This window comes from Engystomops pustulosus, chromosome 3 (genome assembly GCF_040894005.1).
Source record: "Engystomops pustulosus chromosome 3, aEngPut4.maternal, whole genome shotgun sequence".
Lineage (NCBI taxonomy): Eukaryota > Metazoa > Chordata > Amphibia > Anura > Leptodactylidae > Engystomops > Engystomops pustulosus.
This window is the reverse complement of record NC_092413.1, coordinates 110,329,130-110,351,085: the sequence shown is the minus strand read 5'-3', so window position 1 is coordinate 110,351,085 and position 21,956 is coordinate 110,329,130. Positions and strand designations below refer to the sequence as shown.

General features: G+C 41.7%; 1 protein-coding gene across 5 annotated transcripts in view; it reads left to right on the top strand.

Annotated features, from left to right (window-relative positions):
- Nucleotides 1–21,956, top strand: part of FIG4 (FIG4 phosphoinositide 5-phosphatase) — a 279,940-nt gene that overhangs the window by 153,588 nt on the left and 104,396 nt on the right. The window lies entirely within an intron of this gene.

The window sequence follows — 21,956 nt, the reverse complement described above, 5'->3', positions numbered from 1 at the left end:
GGGAGCAGAAGGGAAAGGAAGGGAAGATAGTGTAACATCCCTATTAGTCCTTCCACTCCTTGGCCTATTTATAATAGTTGATTTTAAAAGTAAGGAGGCCACGGATAACAAATATAAGATTACCACAGTTACAGTATCTGGATCTATTAGTAAGTTTCCTTGGTTTATCATGCCTGATTTTGGGGGTAGATTTCTTTTCTGAAATAAAAAGTAAAACAATCTTCAAAAGTTTAGTTATAATTGAACTGTATTATAATGTAAATCGTAGAGCCATGTGCCCAGCTCCTCTAGGACTTGCGTGCTGTCTGATCTGTGCCATGAAACAAAGCCAGTTGCTAAATGCACTGCTTTGATGAACACTAGCATTGGAAGGCTGATTCACTCATTAACTCTGCAAATCTGTTTATGTTGTTTGTATAAATCCTGAGTAAGAAGATAAATTACAAAAATGGACAATGGGGCATGTGTAGAACTAGGTGTTCTTGGAAAGAAACTATACTGACTCAGTTGTGAAGATCATTATTTGCAGCTAAAGAAGCTCTTGAAACAATGTTATGGTGCATCAGATCAGCATCTTTTCATCAGTTTTACCATCAGCTGCTGAATTGATTTTAGGATTTAAAAAAAAAAAAAGGATAAAACAAATGGAAATTAAGATTGCCCGTAAAGATAATCTACAATCAGTATCAGGGACACTTACTCATAGATCCAGGCACTGTGGTTGTAGTACTCATTTTATATTTGTTATCCTTCTTTTTCAATCTGTTTCAATGAACAGACCAGGGGAGACATGTCTTTTTCCTCATTGTTATGAGCATAACATCACTTAGGCGCTCTGGAAACACCCCCAGAGCCCCTCAGGCTTATTAGCATAATTTTAAAAGTTCATTTTAGAAGGAAGGTGGTCAAGGATAACATGTATAAGAAGATAACCACAATCACGGTAACTGGATCTATAAGTAAGTGTCCCTGATTTATCCATGCTAGAGTTTCCTTTAAAGCCTTATAAGTAGACACAGGCCATTCAATCACTAGAATGAAGGTAAGACAGCACTCAAAACCTTAAAGTATAACTAAATTGTTTTAGTGTTCTAATAATAATAATAAATGTAATATAATGTATTAACCCTTTAATTGCCTGACCCTTTTTTTGTTTTAGACTTTCCATTTTTCACTCCCCATCTTCAAAAATCTATAACTTTTTTGATTTTCCATGTAAAGAGCTGTGTAAAGGCTTGTTTTCTGAAAAACAAATTGAGATTCATAGTAACTTTATTTAATATTCCATGTCCTTTACTGGGAAGTGGGAAAAAAATCCAAATGCAGTGAAATTGGAGAAAAAACGCATATGCCATTGTCTTTTGGTTCTTGGATTTTACAGCTATCAGTGTGTGCCCCAAATGACATGTCTCTTTTACTCTTTGGGTAGGTACGATCTTGAGGATTTAGGTTTTATAATGTTTTCATACATTTACAAAAATTTAAACCTCCTGTACAAAAAAACCCCTTCTATTTTGCTATCTTCTGGCGCTAATAGCGTTTTTATACTTCTGTGTACGGAGCTGTGTGTGGTGTATGGGATGAATTTATTTTTTTAATGCTACCATTTTGGGGACTATACAGCCTTTTTTTTCCCAACATATTTTATAATAACAAAAACATTGAGTACATACATTGTGGCCAGTACAGTTGTATATGGCATATGTATGAAGGATAGTACATAGTGGTACAAAAATAGTCAAGTTTCAGGTCTTAACAAAAAGGATCTTGTTATAAAGAAAGAGGGAAGAAGAAAAAAGGCGTCACAGGTGCTAATGACACCAGCCCCTACCATCTTTTAAAAGTTCAAGTATAGAAATTTACTCTTCTGAATCCAATGCATCAGATCTGAGAGTATGTGCCACGTATAGAAGTATGTATCAATTAACCAAAAACAACCAAAAATTATCAATCCATATGTCAGGAAAAGAAGGCAGTATATATATATATATATATATATATATATATATATATATATACATACATAAAACTTAAATAAAAAAGATTTATATTGAGGTAGAAAAAATACCATTTATAATGACAGTGGAAGACTGTCTCCGATGTCGTCCCAACTGGACCACACTTTCTTCAAGTGTTCTGATCTGGAGTGAATTGAAGCCAACATAGACTTCATCATTCTCATGTGTCGTATACGGGAATATAAGTCCTGCTGTGATGGGGGGACTGGGCATTTCCAAAACAGAGAAATTAGGCTGCCGTCATTAGGTGAAGGAATAGCTTAGACTTAGCTTTTCCAAGACTTTGTGGGGGGAGTCCTAGGAGGAATGTCATGGGGTCAACATCTATGGTAACCTCTAACACTGCTTCCAGAATTTGATTAACCATTAACTAATAAGGTTGTATGACTGTGCATTCCCAGAATATATGGATCAGGGAGGCTCCAGATACATTGCATCTCCAGCAGGAATCGGGAATGTTTGGGTTTAACTTATTCAACAGTGCTGGAGTATGATACCAGTTCATTAATATCTTACATTGATTTTCCTTGTATAATACTGATGTGGAGCCCTTTGGAGCCTTATCCCATATCACCTTCCATATGGGCATTGGGACTGATCGCCCAATCCATTCCTCCCACTGATGCATATATGTGTGGTTAATTGGTTCTAGGTACGACTGTGTCAGTAATAGGTTATAGAGGTATGAAATAAGTCCTTTTGAGGCTGAGCCCCTCAAGCAAATGCGTTCGAAGTCTGTAAGGGTCGGAACCTGTGTAGTCTCCAGCACTTGTGTGCAATGTTGATATATTAGGGGGTATGTAGTTGTTACTGGAGCAAACCGGTCGGAGGCTGTAAGTAAATCTGTCAAGGTGAGGAGGCATTTCGTTGTGGGGTGAGCTAGGTCGTTCACTTACAACACTTTTGTTTGTTTCCAGAACTCCACAAAGTCAGTATTTAGGCTTTCCGGTAAGTGCGGCGTGTACAAAAAAGTGGTAAGAGGGGATCTATGTGTGGCTAAATTAAATCTAATACGGCAACTGAGCCATATGTCCCTTGTAAATGCCATCTGTGCCAATAATGATGTGGTGGGCACCGCCGCCAGCGGTCCCCATATAAGTACACTTGGGTGCATTGGAGCCAACCAGAGCTTTTCAATCTCCGTCCACCTATTATAGGCCGACAGAGAGGTCCAAGAAACTATGTGGCGTAAATGGGTAGCATAGTAGTAAAGAGCAATGTCAGGCATTCCCAGGCCCCCCTTAGATTTAGGTTCTGATAGTACTGATTTTGAAATCCTAAGTCTCCTAGAGTTCCACAGGAAATCGAGAACCATTGGCTGTATTTGTCACAACGCTTTCACTGGGACCTTAACTGGGAGGGTCTCAAATATATAAATGAACCTGGGGAGGACCGACATTTTAATTGCAGCTAATTTTCCTAGGAGCGATAAATGCATATTGCGCCAACTTTGTAGTTTCTTTCTCACATCTTGAATTAATGAAGGGTAGTTTGCCTTGTATATGGTAGATATCTTATGGGTTAGTTGTATCCCGAGGTACTTCAGAGAACTCATGTTCCATCTGTAATGGAATCTGTCCTCTATGCGCTTAAGCAGATTTGGATCAAATCTTATGGGCAAGGCCTCTGACTTAGTATTGTTGATCTTGTATTCTGACAGACTACTATAAATATTTATTGCCGCTTGGAGGTTAGGTAGAGAGATGAGAGGGTCAGAGAGTGTAAGCCGAACGTCATCGGCGAACAAAGAAATTTTGAATTGCTTTTCTCCCACCATAACCCCTTAATGTCCGCATTATTTCATATCGGGCTGCTCAATACTCAGAATATAAAGTAAGGGCGATAGGGGGCAACCTTGACGAGTCCCATTTCTGATGGTTAGGTAATCTGAATGTGCCTGGGGTAGACGAATTTGTGCTATAGAGGAGGAGTATAGGCCTCTTAAGGCTTTCAAAAATGGTCCCTTAAGGCCATAATGAGTTAAAGTGCGAAAACATGAAATACCATGTACCTATGTACGAGATCTATCAGGTTGATAGTACGGCGGGTGTTATCGCCAGCCTGTCTGTTCCTAACAAATCCCACCTGGTCTTTATGAATCAATTGAGGGAGCCAATCCCCCAGTCTATTCGCTAAAAGTTTGGTAAATATTTTCAAATCAGTGTTCAGAAGGCTGATTGGTCTACAACTAGAGCACTCTGTTGGGTCTTTACCCTGTTTAGGAATGACCGTTATATTGGATGCTAACATAGTCTGTGGGATTGGCATAATCTGACCAATTAATGGGCCCTATATCCGCTGACATGGATAGTCGGAGTATTGGCACATTTGGAAAAAAAAATAGTCGATCCTGGAATGAGTTCTATGTGGGGATGACTAGAATATATATTCGCCATAAATCGTATAAGCATATTTCCGGATAAATCGCTTGAAACCTGATGCTAGCGATTGCGCTGCTTGAGAGGCAGGTTGAGTGGGTAAGGACACACGGTCTACTATGTCTGAGAACGCTGCATTGAAATCTCCTCCTATCAAGGTCAGTCCTCTACAGTCTGAAGATAATTTAGTCTGTACTTTAGTTAGGAAACACAGTTGGCCTACATTAGGGGCGTATAAATTACTCAATGTGATACTAATTCCCAGGAAAGTTCGTTTAAGTATCAGGTATCTCTCGTAGGGGTCTACAGTCATTTCCGTTATTTTCAAGGGGCAATAACTGGAAATCAAGATGGCCACTCCTGCTTTTTTAGTAGGGGCATTAGAGAGGAAGGCCGTTGGGTACCAATGTTTTGCAAACTGAAAGGACCCTTCTGCCGTGAAATGGTCCTCTTCCTCACGTCCAGAATTAACATACACTAAAAGACATTAGACAAGATAAAAAGCTACTATAAATATACGGTACACAGAATTGTCACAATCAATGATGTGAGAAATAAATATGTCAGGAGTATAAAGTTTGCCGTATACATATACAAATTGGCTTAAGTAGTATGCAAAGATGATTAACCATATAATTAAATAAATTAATACATACATAAATACATATATAGGGGACTGAACTGTATGTGACATTTGATAATGGATGTACAATCATAAGTAGACAATAAATGCTGTGAAATGTCCAAAAAATAATAGTACAATGCAATATAGCTTCATATAAATGTCATCGGCATTGCCAAAATATAATACATAGATAAATGGATAAAAAATATGTATAAAAAAAAATATATATATACAATATGGGTGCAATGGGATATGGGGGACGGAGGGATGATATGTGGTATCTTGAGATGAGAGAGGAAGTCATACCTATGCTGGAGGGGGGGGGGGGGTGGAATGTGAAAGCTGGTTTACCTGGATTCAGTGCTGAGATCACCAATTAACAGGCTGAGAACCCCAGTCCTTTGAGATTGGGTAAGATGCCCGAGTAGGGAGGAGGGAATAGCAGTTTAGTACATAGCATATGTAGGAATTGGGGGGGGGGTTGTTAGGTGGAGTGGAGGAGTACCTTAGGTAGTGGATGAGCCGGTGTAAGGGCTGCAACACTTAGTTAGGCTAAGAAGGATGCCAATCTGTATGGGGAATAGGAATATAAATTACATGGTGACGGAGGACCTGGGAGCGGGAGCTTACCTCTGATGCGATGTGAAGTGTGAGTCTCACTGAAAGTTAATGAAATCGGAGATAGTGGGCTCCAGAACTAGGTATCCTAGCAGGGAGATGGTGCGAGGCTAAGGGGACGGAGGGAAGGGTGGGAGGGGAAAGGAAGATGACAATATGTGGCATGTAAAAGGCAATTTTAATGTGGAAATATAAAGGATCTGAATGAGCCAGTGGGAATTGGGATTAATAATTACAATGATCAATGTTAGAAAGTGTGGAATCAAAAGCACTTCTAGTTTTTGTTAAAAATTTCAAAAATCCAAATGTTTAGACATCAATTGTAGTCACAAAACAGCTACAAACTGGTAAAGCGCATGTTGTAATAATATGGTGAACACAGTAGGGGGGAATAAAGTCATATTTACAAGGGAAGGGGACACTTATAAGAGAACAGATCGTTACTAAATGCTTAATCAAGACATAGGTACGTCCTAAGGACAAGTGAAATCTAACATTTATACGGGTATATGGCAACAGAAGATGCCCATAGTCCTGAAGACTAGAGTTTGTATGCAACACCTGTGGTTGGTGTACCGAACACAGTCTCTGGATTCGATGGAAAGGGGATTCTTGCGTTTCCTTTATGCTCCATTATTGTGGTCGTAGTTCCTGGATGGCAGTTCTTCAAACTCTTTCCAAGGACTTGTTCAGACCATTGGGATGTAATGTGTTTAGTTTGTAGATCCAAAAGATCTATCGCTTGATCAGTTGCTTGAGTCTGTTTGAGTTCTTAGAATTTGTTCAATGGGAATTAAAGACAGGCTGCAAATGTCCCTATTGTGATGTGAAAGGCAATGTCTCGAGACACTGTGGAGGGGATACCCTGCCTTGATCTTGCTTCGGTGCGTGTTAAATAGTTCTCTAAAGGTTTGGGATGTGCGACCCACGTATTGTAGTGTGCAGGGGCATTGGAGAAGATATATAACAAAATCTGAGCTGCAGTTATAGGGGTTGTCCGAGTTCTGAAAAAAAACTAAGGGTGGCTGGGAAGGCGCTGCTTAAAAAAAAGTCCTACTTACCTTCCGGTGCCCTCCGGTATCCAGCTTCCGGCCGGAAGATGAATCCAGCGCTGCTCCGGCCACCCTTAGTTTTTTTTTAAGAACTCTCGGACTACCCCTTTAATGAATGAGTCGCTGGGGAAGGTCTCCTTGGTGGTGATTGAGGTAAAGGTAGTTGATCTGTGAATGAGAATCTCGCCATTTGTATGCTCCTTTTAACTCGGGAAAGAGACTTATGTGCGTCTTGTTCGATGATTTTTTCTTTTTGAGCCTTGTGGGGGCCAGTATGCTTTTTAGGGTGGGCGCCCTTCTAAAGGTGATTTTCGGTTTATTTGGTAAGGAATTGGAGATGTGGGGGTCCTTCTGCAAAATGTTGCAGTGTTTGGTGAGTATTTTTCGGATAGTGTTGTGGTCGGTAGTATATGTAGTAATGAAATTGGCATTCCAGTGGGAGTGTTTTCATGACCGCTGGGGGCCAGACATTCTTTTTGTGTTAAAGCCCGGGTTTTTTTTCAAAGCATCTTTGAGGACTTGTGATGGGTACCCTTTCTGTGTGAGCCTGTCTCTTAGGAGTTTCGACTGCGTTTTGAAGGTGTCCGTGTCTGTACAGTGTCTCCGGACCCGCTTGTATTGGCTGTTTGGTATGTTGAGCAACCATTTTTTGTGATGAGAACTGGTGAAGTCAAGAAAACTGTTCACATCTACCTTTTTAAAGAAGGCTTGGGGGGTGAGACCAGTAAGTTGTGGGTTAACAGAGATCAGGAGGTCTAAATATTCAATATTAGAGGGAGAGATATTGGTGGTGAGTTTGATGTCCTAGGAGTTGGTATTGATTTTTTCAATGAAGTACTGTGCCTGAGTTTCCATCCCTTCCCAGGTAATGAAGAGATCGTCTATATAGCGTCTAAATAATCTGAGATTTGTGGAAAAGGATGGGTTACCAAGTAGATGTTCTTTTTCAAATGCCCCCATGAATAGGTTGGCATAACTGGGGGCAAACCTTGTTCCCATCGCTGTCCCCTTTGTTTGAAAATCTTGGATTCAAATGAAAAAGTATTATGCTCCAGAATAAATCTGATGCTATCCAGTATAAAATGGGTCTGTTAAGGTGGCATGGATGGATCTGCTGCTAGTGTGTCTGATATAGCCTGAACGCCTAGATCATGAGAAATATTCGTGTACAGTGAGGTTACGTCCATGGTCATGAGGAGATAATTGGGTTGCCACTGAATCTGTTCCAACTCAAGTATGAGCTGTGCCGAGTCTCTGAGAAAAGTCGATAATGCTACTACGTGTTTCTGAAGAAGGATATCTACATATTCTGATAAATTGCATGTAACTGAGTTTATACCTGATATGATGGGTCGCAACAGGGTGTTTCTCGGGATTTTTGTGGACCTTTGGAAGGTAGTAAAACAAGAAGAGGAGCTGCCCTGGCCGTCAGAATGGCGAATACAGAGTTTTTTTACGGGCTGGTTCTATACTACAGGGGGCTGATGACTATATACCACGGGGGCTGGCAAGCAGACAATATACTACAGGGGGCTGGCAGGCTATCTACTACTGGGGGCTCGGAGGCTAACTACTACTGGGGGCTGGCAGATTATCTACCACAGGGGGCTGGCAGGCTATATACTGGAGCTGAGACCAATGCATTTCCCACCCTTAGCTTATACTCAAGTCAATAGGTTTTTTTCATTTTTTTGTGTTACAATTGGGGGTCTCGGCTTATACTCAGGCCAGCTTATACTCAAGTATATATGGTAATTATAGGACCATTGGTGGTCTTTTTCTGTGTATGTTGTCTTTTTAAATTGATTTTCTTTCTTTTTTTGTGCTGTTATTTGATTTTGCGAACAATCTATTTAATCTAATGGGGTAAAGCAGGGCCGGTTCTAGACAAAGTGGGGCCCTGGGCAAAACTAAAAGTGGGGCCCCAAAATATAACTATTTTATGACCAGTCACAGTCAGTAAGAGGCTCCCTTTAGTATGGTAAAACAAACTGTAATTTTGAAGAATTTTATAGGAGATAGATCATATTGAGATTGATGGGCAGCACAGTGGCTCAGTGGTTAGCACTACAGCCTTGCAGCGCTGGTCAACATCTGCAAAGAGTTTGTATGTTCTCTCTGTGTCTGCGTGGGTTTCCTCTGGGTCCTCCAGGTTTTCTCCCACACTCCAAAAAATTAATGGTAGGTTGATTAGACTGTGAGGCCCAATGGGGACAGGGACCGATATTTTCTGAAAGCAGACACTTGCCCCATTTGCAAAATTGCATCAAAGATTTTATAGACATAGGCGCATTCATGCAACTTTGAATCAAACTGAAACATTTTATAAAAAATATTTAAAAATTTACTTTGATAGCAAAAAATTTGTTCCAAACAGAAAATATTTACTTTCACATCTCCTAAATGTAATAGATGGACATGTGTGGAGTTCACAAATGTCCCATATTGATATGGTTACATAAATAAATCCACATAATATCACTAATCCACATAATATCACTAAAACTGTAATAACTAGATATCTGCTTTTCAGCTACAAATTTTAAGACCTGCAAAATATATCAATAAAACAGAATAAAAAAAGTAAAGGTGCCATAAAACCTATATAATTATAAACCTATATAATTATATAAACCTATAAAGCAGACAACCAGACGATGCATTTGGCAATTAATATTCAAATATGTAAAATCCAGAATAGTTATATAAAGAAAATATAATTTCCTAAAACAGTAAGGCTACATTCACACTGCCGTTGCCCGCCCGTACCGTACCGTAGCGGGCAACGGCAGTGCACGGGTAGAGGAGGAGGAGGTGAGCGCTGCTCACCCCCGCCCCCTTCCATAGGAAGTTATGGCGCACGGCGCCGTACTACGGACAAAGATAGGACATGTCCTATCTTTTTCCGGGGTACAGAGCGGTACGGTGCCGCACGTGTGCTACACCATACCGCTCCCGTAGATCGCTGTGCGCCCATTGCCGTGTATGAGGGTCGTATATCGGCCGTATATATGTCCCCCATACATCAGTGTGAATGTAGCCTAAGACGTGAGGAAATCATACAGGCCCCACATGTGTATATTCACCAAAATATGCAGCAAAGGGAACTGCAGAAAATTGCACTGAGCGTCACACAGATCTATCATTGTATGTTCCCTTACACAATGGTAACACAAATACATAAAGCCATATATCCATAAACCAAGCTAATGAGATAATAAAAGTCACTATTAGATGTCGACATTGTATTATCCGCATAATAACAGAACCCTCCGTGATGCATAAGAATGAGAGTGAGAACGTCATAACATAGGTGTAAATAATGGAGGATGGAGTGAAATAAAAACTTTATTCCAGGACATGTGTGTGTTTTTGGTGTTACATATAACTTTATGGACATGTTCTGGGTCGCTGTGTAGTCACATTAGGAGAAGAGGATCAAATGTTCATCGTATCAGTCAATTTTCCCAACAAAAAAAATATCACAACTACACTTCAGACGGCTGTATCTCTGGCTCTGTGACACATAGAACCTCACTTCTTTATTGCTATGAAAGAAGGGAGTCTCCTCTTTTATATGAATCTAAATTGAGTGTCTAAATGTGTTTCTAAGTGTCAGGAAAATGGAGATATTAACTGTTAAACTGCCATTGGAGTGATTTTTATATATAAAAATGGCACCTGATATTCTCACTTTAAACCTGAATATCTCTGGATCCAGGGCACCTAGAAACAAAATTCAAGATTCATTTGAAAGAAGAGATTCTCCCCTTTCCCCTATCAGGGGGCCCTGGGCAATTGCCCCCTTTGCCTACCCATAGCACCGGCCCTGGGGTAAAGGTATCCCCCAGAAGAGGGAAAGGAGGAAAGACTATCACAACAAATAATGAATAAAAGAGTGAATCTTTATTGATGAGATATATAAAAACATGAAATAGAACAACTGGATACAAATTTCACCCTCCAGATGAAGGCTCAGTTGGAGCCGAAACGCGCGTCGTGGCGTGCAGTCGTCCCGGACAGTGGAACACCCTACCCCATCACCTGGTAAGGACTGGTACCCCATCACCTGGTAAGGACCCTGGATAACTTAAGACTCTTTTCACTCGCCACATAGGCACGGTCTTCACCGTATTAAGTTGTTTACTATGATATTCCTGGGAACCTATACAATCCATCTCAGCTCCTTCAATTTGCATTAACTTACTTAAGTTAGACTGTCCCATTGTGTTCCGTATGCTGTCCTGGTGCACGACTGTAATTTTTCTGTGCATCACCGCTCTGATTGTTTTGTATCATGAATTTTGTATCCAGTTGTTCCATTTCATGTTTTTATATACCGTATATACTCGTGTATAAGCCGAGTTTTTCAGCACAAAAAATGTGCTGAAAAACGTCCCCTCGGCTTATACACGAGTCTATTATTAAAAAAAAATACCCAGTTAAAAAAATAAACTTAAATACTCACCCTCCGACGTCAGCGCGGCTCCCCGATGTCGGCGCGGCTTACCGATGTCCCCGATGTCAGCGCGCCCCGTCAGCTGCTGTATACTACTGGGGAAAAGCTGTATACTACTGGGGGCAGGCTGTATACTACTGGGGGCAGGCTGTATACTAATGGGGGCAGGCTGTATACTAATGGGGGCAGGCTGTATAGTACTGGGGGCAGGCTGTATAGTACTGGGGGCAGGCTGTATACTACTGGGGGCAGGCTGTATACTACTGGGGGCAGGCTGTATACTACTGGGGGCAGGCTGTATACTACTGGGGGCAGGCTGTATACTACTGGGGGCTTGCTGTATACTGCTAGGGGCTTGCTGTATACTACAGGGGCTTGCTGTATACTACTAGGGGCTTGCTGTATACTACTAGGGGCTTGCTGTATACTACTGGGGCTTACTGTATACTACTAGGGGCTTGCTGTATACTACTAGGGGCTTGCTGTATACTACTAGGGGCTGCTGTATACTACTAGGGGCTGCTGTATACTACTAGGGGCTTGCTGTATACTACTAGGGGCTGCTGTATACTACTAGGGGCTGCTGTACACATGAATCTTTGTTTACGTCTCTGAAAACTGATGAATATAAAGGGCAACAGCAGCATTTATGACTCCTCCTACTGTTCCCCCTACCCTATTTCTATGTCTTTCAATAAAATGGACTGTATGAGAAAGAGGCACTGTGGGAGACGCTATGAGGCTGGACTGAATGAGTGAGAAACAGCAAGTTCTGTATATATATGCAGGGCGCAGCATGGAGAGAACAGGGAAAGACTGAAGCTCACAAAGGAGGCAAAGGCACAGGTACATATACATGCAGAAACATGTCTAATGAAAACGATTTATTGAAAAGTGGCCAACCCATTTTAATTAAATTAAAGTAGAGCAAAAACTTATTGCACACATGAAGTGTGTGATAAATAAAAAGAGCTCATATGTCCAAACTGTGTCTGTTATATTGATGATTAATTAACTTGATGGAGAAAGGCTCCCCCACACAATGAAACACTGCAGGCCACTGACCTGAAGAAAGCATCTACATTTCCTTCCACCCACACTCTGTTCTGTCTCTCTTCCACAGTTTTCTCTGCAGACATTCTCATTGTTGCTTAGCATTTATCTTCACATGGCTAACATTATTCTTTAATACCCATTCTGCATATTTAACTATATAGTAGTATACCCATTGCACCATATGTACATTTAACCATCTGAAATGGGTATTTAGTAAATGTACCAACCTATGTTTTATAGATATGGACTTTCTAAGTGGGAAGATTAATCAAAACTGTTCTAGTTGCTCATGGCAACCAGTCGGAACTCGGCTTTCATTTTCCTGCAGCAGTTTATAAAATAAAAGCTGAGCTTTGATTGCATTCCATGAACAACTTAAACAGTTTTGCTCTCAGGCAATTTTGATAAATGTATGACCTTTGTATTGTCTTCAGAAAAAATTCCTCTTATTTGACCAACAATAATCCAAACAATATAATGTTTCAACATGCATTTCCGATACAAAATTAGGCCGCATTCACATGAACGTGTGATTTCTCCAGTCCCGTATTTCCGTGCTGTACGAGACCGTTTTTCATCTCTATGCAGCGTGTATGTAACTCGTATTTATACGTCCCCATAGACTTCTCCTGAAATACGGGAGAAAATAGGACGTGCTCTATATTTTTAAATGGCTTGTATATGGTACGGTGTAAACAACGACAATGTAAATTGTTGGACCTATTGTCCATTGAAATGAATGTGGTTGTATGTAAAAAAATATTTTAGGATAATAGGGCAAGGGAGGCAAAGAATATGCAGCTTATATATTTGACTGTTTGGCATTTTTATCATTCCCCCGATTCTTTGTTCCTAGCCTTTATCTATGGGTCAATTTAATACATGTCATTTGGATTGTTTTTGAATGGGGTTGCTAGCCCCAAGCAGTACAGTTAGATAGGCTGGTATGTGATGTATTGTGTAATATCCTAGTAGTTTCCTGGCTCATCTTGTATTTCCTAGGGATATTGGATGTAGTTGTTAAAAGTATGTTGTTATACTTTCAACAAAGTGAGAACAGTACATTTCACATGGCTATTTCTGGCATCTTTAGAAAGTGAGTACATATATGCATATTGTCATATGTTTGTTTCTTTACTTCATTGACTTCTCTTGTGTATTCCCTTTGTTAATACAGAGTAACATACTGAACATGTTTTTTTATAACATCCAATTGAAGAAATGTTTACTTATGGCAAATGAATTAAATTAAATGTAAATGCCCAGATGGGAATATTATATAATTGTTACTCCAGACCCTTTTTTTTTTGTCCCTGTGACAATTTTGTGCTGTTGTAGGAACAAGGATTATCAATAAAGCATCACTACAGACACCTTACAGCTGATCAATGCAGCCTGTGACTAAAGTAAAGCATCCAGAGAGCTTCACCGTAGGTCACAGTGCAGAGAGGTTCTGTCTGTAACTAGGGTCGTCTGTAAGTCGAGTATCCTTAGGTCGGGCACTGGCTGTATACCACAGAAAATGTACTTGATTACCATATATACTCGACTATAAGCCAACCCGAGTATAAGCCGAGGCCCCTAATTTTACCACAAAAAACTGGGAAAACCTATTGACTCGAGTATAAGCCGAGGGTGGGAAATGCATTGGTCACAGCCCCCCCCAGTATATAGCCACCAAGCCCCCTGTAGTATATAGCTGCCAGCCAGCCCCCTGTAGTATATAGCTGCCAGCCAGCCCCCAGTAGTACATAGCCTACCAGCCGCTGCCCCAGTATAGTCTGCCAGCCCCTACCCCAATATATAGCCTGTCAGCCCCTTCCCCCAATATATAGCCTGTCAGCCCCTGCCCCCAATATGTAGCCTGTCTGCCCCTGCCCCAATATGTAGCCTGTCAGCCCCTGCCCCAATATGTAGCCTGTCAGCCCCTGCCCCAATATGTAGCCTGTCAGCCCCTGCCCCAATATGTAGCCTGTCAGCCCCTGCCCCAATATGTAGCCTGTCAGCCCCTGCCCCAATATGTAGCCTGTCAGCCCCTGCCCCAATATGTAGCCTGTCAGCCCCTGCCCCAATATGTAGCCTGTCAGCCCCTGCCCCAATATGTAGCCTGTCAGCCCCTGCCCCAATATATAGCCTTTCAGCCCCTTCCCCCAATATGTAGCCTGTCAGCCCCTGCCCCCAATATGTAGCCTGTCAGCCCCTTCCCCCAATATGTAGCCTGTCAGCCCCTGCCCCAATATGTAGCCTGTCAGCCCCTGCCCCAATATGTAGCCTGTCAGCCCCTGCCCCAATATGTAGCCTGTCAGCCCCTGCCCCAATATGTAGCCTGTCAGCCCCTGCCCCAATATGTAGCCTGTCAGCCCCTGCCCCAATATGTAGCCTGTCAGCCCCTGCCCCAATTTGTAGCCTGTCAGCCCCTGCCCCAATTTGTAGCCGTATTTAGTACCGTATTTAGCCACCAGCCCCTGTGCCCTCTTAAAGAGCCGGATCCCTGGCCCGTTATGGAGCCGGATCCCGGCCCGTTATGGAGCTGGGTCCCCGACCCGTTATGGAGCCGAACAGTTAATTAAAAAAAAAGAAAAAATCTAAACTCTCCTTTCCGGCGGCCGTGCGAGTCTTCTATGCGATCCCTCTGGCTGCGGCGCCAGGTCCGTGCAGCGCAGCTCTGACGTCAGCCGCAGCGCTGACATCACAGTGTGTGCCGGCTGCCGGCACACACAATACGATCGCGGCGGCGGTCATTGTGAAGACGAGGGGGTCTGAGTAAAGCACCGATGTGAGGGAGTCAAGGATTTAGCTGCCAATATCATCTGAAGCGGAAGGGGTTTATTAATGGTTTTCAAAACTCATTGTGGACATTTACTAAACCAATGTTTCAGTTGATATTAAGCTTTTTGTGCTTCACCAGCCTCTTTGGCCATGAGAGGGTGTGTAGCTGAACAGGTGTGATTGGAAAGCAGTGTGGGGCGTAATAGCGTCGGCTCAACAAGTTTTCTGGTGGACTCTGCTCCTGCGTGTACAAGTCATACGCAAAAGTCTGACATATTGGGGGTCATTTACTAAGGGCCCGATTCGCGTTTTCCCGACGTGTTACCCGAATATTTCCGATTTGCGCCGATTGTACCTGAATTGCCCCGGGATTTTGGTGCACGTGATCGGATTATGGCGCATCGACGCCGGCATGCACGCAACGGAAATAGGGGGCGTGGCCGACCGAAAACCCGACGGATTCGGAAAAAACGCCGCATTTAAAACAATAAAAGTGTCGCTTGGGACGCGCTTACCTTCACTTGGTCCGGCCCGGTGAACTCGAGTGCGTTCAGATGCTTTTCAGCGCAGCAGCGCCACCTGGTGGACGGCGGAGGAACTACCTTGATGAATCCCGGCCGGACCCGAATCCACCACAGAGAACGTGCCGCTGGATCGCGAACGGACCGGGTAAGTAAATCTGCCCTATTGAGTGCATAATGATGTCGAATGAAGCACAACAAATGGGGAGGAAAAACATATTGCTCCCTCCTAATTTTAGACAGAAATCACTGAAAAGTGGCAGGCCATACTTTTGGATTTATTAAGAGGCGGAAGCTTCTTAGTAAATTAGTCAGATTTTAATAGTTTTATAAAAATTAAAACTTTTTGTACAAAAAACACATTTCTTTTGTTTTTCCATATATGGACGCTGATAACTTTTTCATAATTTGGTGTATGGGCCTGTGTAAGTTTTACATTTTTGCGGGATGAGTTGCCTTTTTAATCACTACAACCTTTCTATCATTTTTTATTACATTTTTTATGTGTTGCAAGACATCGAAAAAGTGCAGTTTCACACTTTTGGCCACTGTTTTCCTTTATAATAAATTCTAATAATAATCTTCATATAGTGTAATCATATTCCAAATAAAATAAGACATTACAGAGTAAAAACATAGTCATATGGAACAATAGGAGTAAGGACCCTTCTTGCAAGAGCTTACAGTTGGAGGGTAAAGGGGGGGGGACACGAGGTATAAGAGCTTTTATAAGGGCACAGAATTTACAAGGGCACAGAATAATGCTGCCGCTTGAACCTGTTATCAGCTGCCATGTTGTATACAGTCCAAGGTCAAGGGTATGGCGGATAGGTCTGTAGTTTGAGATTTGCCGGTTACCATATAACAGACATGGGTTAGTAACTATACAGGATGGGTTAGTAAAAAGAGTTTAGTAAAAAAAAAAAAGTTAGTAAAAAGTTTCATGCAGTCAGGTAATGTGAATGGGCTTCCCTTTAGGAATAACCTTTTTTTTTTTTTTAATTTGATACATCAAGACTTTTTCAATAGAGTAACACTAGAGCACACTGTAACATATATCTTAAATTGACAGGCCCTGGAGTCAGATTGCTGCTCTCCCAATGATGTAATAGGGGCTTGGGGGTGATTATCACTGCCAAGATGGCGCCCATGTACTGACGAGTTAATACCCACGATCAGTGCACCATTTGTGGGTGTTTGCTGGATAACACGGCAAACACCCAGTATGTTTGAAGAGGGCTCACCTATGAGCTCTCTTAAAACAACCTTAATGGGATGATGTTGTTATCTCAACCACAGCCTGAAATTCATGCTGTAGCAGGCATGCGCCTGGGAGCGGCATTGCCATCCTTTCTAACCTTCTCATGCCTTCATACCAGTGCTGTTAAAGGGATATTCTGGGTTGGATAGTTCCTTGGATTATTCATTAATTTCAATGATCAGTTGATGATGAAATTGTAGAGTGGAAAGAGCTCAAGCAAAAGGCTCTTTCCTATCTAAAGTGACCATGCTAAGGTACTGCAGCCCAGCTCCTTTTGATCTACAGTTAAAATACCTTGACTATCTCCTATTTAACCAATATCAAAATCCTGGAAATACTTGTTATACTTTCTCGTAAATTGCAAATGATACCTGAGGGTAAATGCTTACAACTCTCTGTCCTGTGGTGCCAGAAAACTTAGAAAAACTGCATTTTATAGAAATAACGCTTTTTAAATTATGCAAATAAGACTGTGGCCTCCTGTTCTTGTAATTACTTACAGTTGTTGTCATAGGCTCATCGTTTTGCATCCATAGTTAAGCATCCATACATATTTGGCATGCGAAAGATCAGAGTTAGGCCATGTGAAACAATAGGCCTCTTCACATGACACATAACAGTAGGAAAAGACTGTCCGAGGTGCAAAATTGGACACAATTAAATCCTCTCTCTACTTCTAGTCATGCAGTTGTCTCACTAAAGGCACCATGAAAAACATGGCCGTGGGCCTGATCTCATAGAAAGACATGGGGTTGTGTGCTAAATGCAATAACAGCCTGTACATGTCCCTAATATATGGTCGTGTGCATGAGATCTTAGACGGCTATGAGGAAATTATTTCTACCATCCCAGCAGATGCAATTCCGTGATTGAAAAAACTAGTACTACTTGAGTGATACTGGTAACCCCCTAGGTCGCCAATGCGTTAAAAAAGCAAGAAAGTTGCTAAACAAAACAGTTGCTAAATATTGGTAAACATATTTTGTTAACTGGATACGTCTTTATGGAATAGTGCAGCCTCGTTCACAGTCCATGCATTGAATAAAAGCTAATTTTCCCCCTTTTTTGTTGCATACAATAAATTAATTTAAAATTGATCTTTAAATTGGAACTAACAGGGCAGCATTAGTGGTCATTGCACTACAGGCTTCAGGATTTAGGTAGCTTCAGATACTGGCTGTAGTTAACAAATCTCACCTGCAAAAACTGTATTCCCGTTGTTTCTGAAAACAAACTGTGAACCAGATGTTGTAGTCATGGATATACTGAAATAGTCATTGTAATAGTGTATTGAAAGTTATCTTCTGATAAAAGATAGTTGAATAAAAGTACTGCTTCTAAGAAAATAATCAGAATTGAGCAAATTCTTTTTACTGTTTCTGATGGCAGATACTGTATAATGTCCCAGCAACTTCTTGTTATATTTATCTAAATACTGTGTAGCCTTTATCATGAGAATTTGTCCCAATTATTTGTGAAAATTTGACATTAGGACAATATTTTGTTCATGCAGAAGAAAAACTACATGAAATCCCATACTGCCCATGATAGCATGAATTTGCATGTAATACCTCCTTATTACTGTGATACTCATTTTGTAGATACGATTAGTGATGGTCAGCACAACCAAAAAGTATAGAAATGAGCTGCTGCAAAATATACGGTAATCAACTAAGCAACGAAAGAGAAAAAGTATGCACCAAAAAAGCTAAGTCTATTATACCAAATAGAGAACATATATGACACACAATTAAAAGCATCTAAAAAATGTAATAAACATGCATTTCAACTGGTGACCAAGATATAGATCAACCCAGTAGTAACACCTGCTGAATCAACCTGTGGTGATCACAATTCCTCCCAAAAAGGTATATTAAGGATTACCAAGTATCAAAAACATGCAATGTCACAGATGGATAATAATGGTAGATCCCTGTATCTGATAGATACTGAAAAATGCCAAGGAGTAAGCCAAGCATGTCAAATTCTACTAAAATTCATCAAATGCTCCTAAAGTGCAAGTGCATTAGAGAAAATAATAGTCACCACATGGTAAAGAGTCATCAATATCCAAATATTGTCCCAATGTCGGAGAAAAAGCAGGGGTAATGGGCTCCCCACGCGCATCGTCGTCTTGGACGACTTCCTCAGGGGTAAGTCAAGTGATACTCATTCTGCAACTTCTCAGATACCCATGCCATAGCTACAATATCCGTCAGAATCCTAAAATCCGGTAATATTCTCTGTTGTCTCTTAAAATCGCTGCATGGTTAATCAATATAATGTTGGCAAGGTGTTTCTTTTCATAACAAGAAGGGTTGTAGCACAGCAAAATAGTAACCGAGCCAATGCACAAATTACAACATTAGAGCACCACAAAAGAATGCATTTATAGGCTCATTAGAGTGCAAAAAGAGTATATCCAAGTTTATTACACAAAATTCATGACAGACAATCAAAGACACACATTTAAAAGCATTTAAAATATACAATATACATAAATTCATAGTCACCCGGTTTGGCGAACTGTAAACACCCACTGTCAAACACTTTGTTAGGGATGCAAGGCCTCCCTTACTGCTTAACCATGGAATAAACAATCACTTAGTCAATACTGTAATGCTGAATACCCAAGGGTAAAAAAAGTCCCTAGAAATGTGAGGATATGAAGTAGGATATGAAGTTCCAACCTCAAAGCCTATCAAAAATCAATCATTGATGCTGCAGGGTAAGCATGACAAAAGCAATGAAGCATGTGCAGAGGAAGGAAAAGATATACAACCAGTATGACTACGCTAGTGGACCGGCATACAGTCAGAGAGAGCACAGATGGACAAGGGCGACAGGCTCCCCTATAAGAATAGGTTTGGACCCATATGGTTCAAATTTCATTTGGCACTTCATCCACTCCCATTCCTCCACTTGGACCACTCTGGCCCTTTCTTGACTTATTTTTGACATTTTAGTTTGCACCTTGGTAACAGTACCAAGCAGTAGTGTATAAAGTGAAAAAAACTGTTTAAAACATTTTGGTCTAAACTTCTTACCGCACCTAGTTCACACAGAAGAACAACAGCACTGATAGCCTCTATATCTTGCAGACTTCATGTAAAATAGTAAGGATCAACAGATGTTCCCATGTTCATACTCCTATTTCTTTTACCACGTGTCTTTTTGCGCTCAAAAATAAAGTCTTCCGATCTGTATGCACAGACTGGTACTCCTTTATGACACTTGGAGATTGGAGTGGACATGGTAGTGCAGGTAACCCAAATATATACAAAAGGATTACGGTACTTTATTAAAATATACTCACAAACATTCTTAAAAGCTTCACATTAAGATAAAAGTCCGGACAACCACGCCAGGCCCAATCAGCCCAACCCAGGGTTTTGCCTTGCTCTGGCTTCTTCCGCCACCACTGACATCATAGCGTGCACGGACCCGTCACTGACCTGGAGCTGAAGAGGACCTGCCTGGGCCGTCAGAAAGGCGAGTACTCTGTTTATTAATTTTTTTTTGCTGGGCAAACTGGGGGCTGTCTATCTATATACTACAGGGGGCTGGCTATATACTAAAGAGGACTGGCTATATGCTACACGGGGGCTTGCTGTCTATATGCTACACGGGGGCTTGCTGTCTATATGCTACACGGGGGCTTGCTGTCTATATGCTACACGGGGGCTTGCTGTCTATATGCTACACGGGGGCTTGCTGTCTATATGCTACACGGGGGCTGGCTGTCTATATGCTACACGGGGGCTGGCTGTCTATATGCTACACGGGGGCTGGCTGTCTATATGCTACACGGGGGCTGGCTGTCTATATGCTACACGGGGCTGGCTGTCTATATGCTACACGGGGGCTGGCTGTCTATATGCTACACGGGGGCTGGCTTTCTATATGCTACACGGGGGCTTGCTGGCTATATACCAAAGGGGGCTTGCTGGCTATGTACCACAGCGGGATGGCTGGCTATGTGCCGCAGGGGGATGCCTGGCTATATGCCACAGGGGGATGGCTGGCTATATATTGAGAGGCTGTGACCAATGCATTTCTCAGACTCGGCATATACTTGGGTCGGTTTATACTCTATTATATACGATGATTACGAGCTCCATATGCTAAAGGTAATTTTTTAACTAAAATATCTTATATCCTCAAACCCGGTTTTCATCTACACCAGTCCAGTTAGAATTCCATCCATGCCGCAGCAAGGTGAAACTCATATGCATTTCGTATGCACCTTTATTTGATTTTCTCCATACTGTATACCAGTGATATTCAACCTTTTTTGAGCCGCGGCACACTTTTTATACTTAGAAAATCCTGGGGCACACCACCAACCAAAATAGCACAAAATGACACTAAAACAGTCATAAAAGGCCTCCCTTTACTAATAAAAAGGCCCTAGCTGCCTCCCTTTACTAATAAAAAGCCCCTGGCTGCCTCCCTTTACTAATAAAAAGCCCCTGGCGGCCTCCCTTTACTAATAAAAAGCCCCTGGCGGCCTCCCTTTACTAATAAAAAGCCCCTGGCGGCCTCCCTTTACTAATAAAAAGCCCCTGGCGGCCTCCCTTTACTAATAAAAAGCCCCTGGCGGCCTCCCTTTACTAATAAAAAGGCCCTAGCTGCCTCCCCTTACTAATAAAAAGCCCCTAGATGCCTCCCTTTACTAATAAAAAGCCCCCAGCTGCCTCCCTTTACTAATAAAAAGCCCCTAGCTGCCTCCCTTTACTAATAAAAAGGCCCTAGCTGCCTCCTTTTACTAATAAAAAGGCCCTAGCTGCCTCCCTTTACTAATAAAAAGGCCCTAGCTGCCTCCCTTTACTAATAAAAAGGCCCTAGCTGCCTCCCTTTACTAATAAAAAGGCCCTAGCTGCCTCCCTTTACTAATAAAAAGCCCCTAGATGCCTCCCTTTACTAATAAAAAGGCCCTAGCTGCCTCCCTTTACTAATAAAAAGGCCCTAGCTGCCTCCCTTTACTAATAAAAAGCCCCTAGATGCCTCCCTTTACTAATAAAAAGGCCCTAGCGGCCTCCCTTTACTAATAAAAAGGCCCTAGCTGCCTCCCTTTACTAATAAAAAGCCCCTAGATGCCTCCCTTTACTAATAAAAAGGCCCTAGCTGCCTCCCTTTACTAATAAAAAGGCCCTAGCTGCCTCCCTTTACTAATAAAAAGGCCCTAGCTGCCTCCCT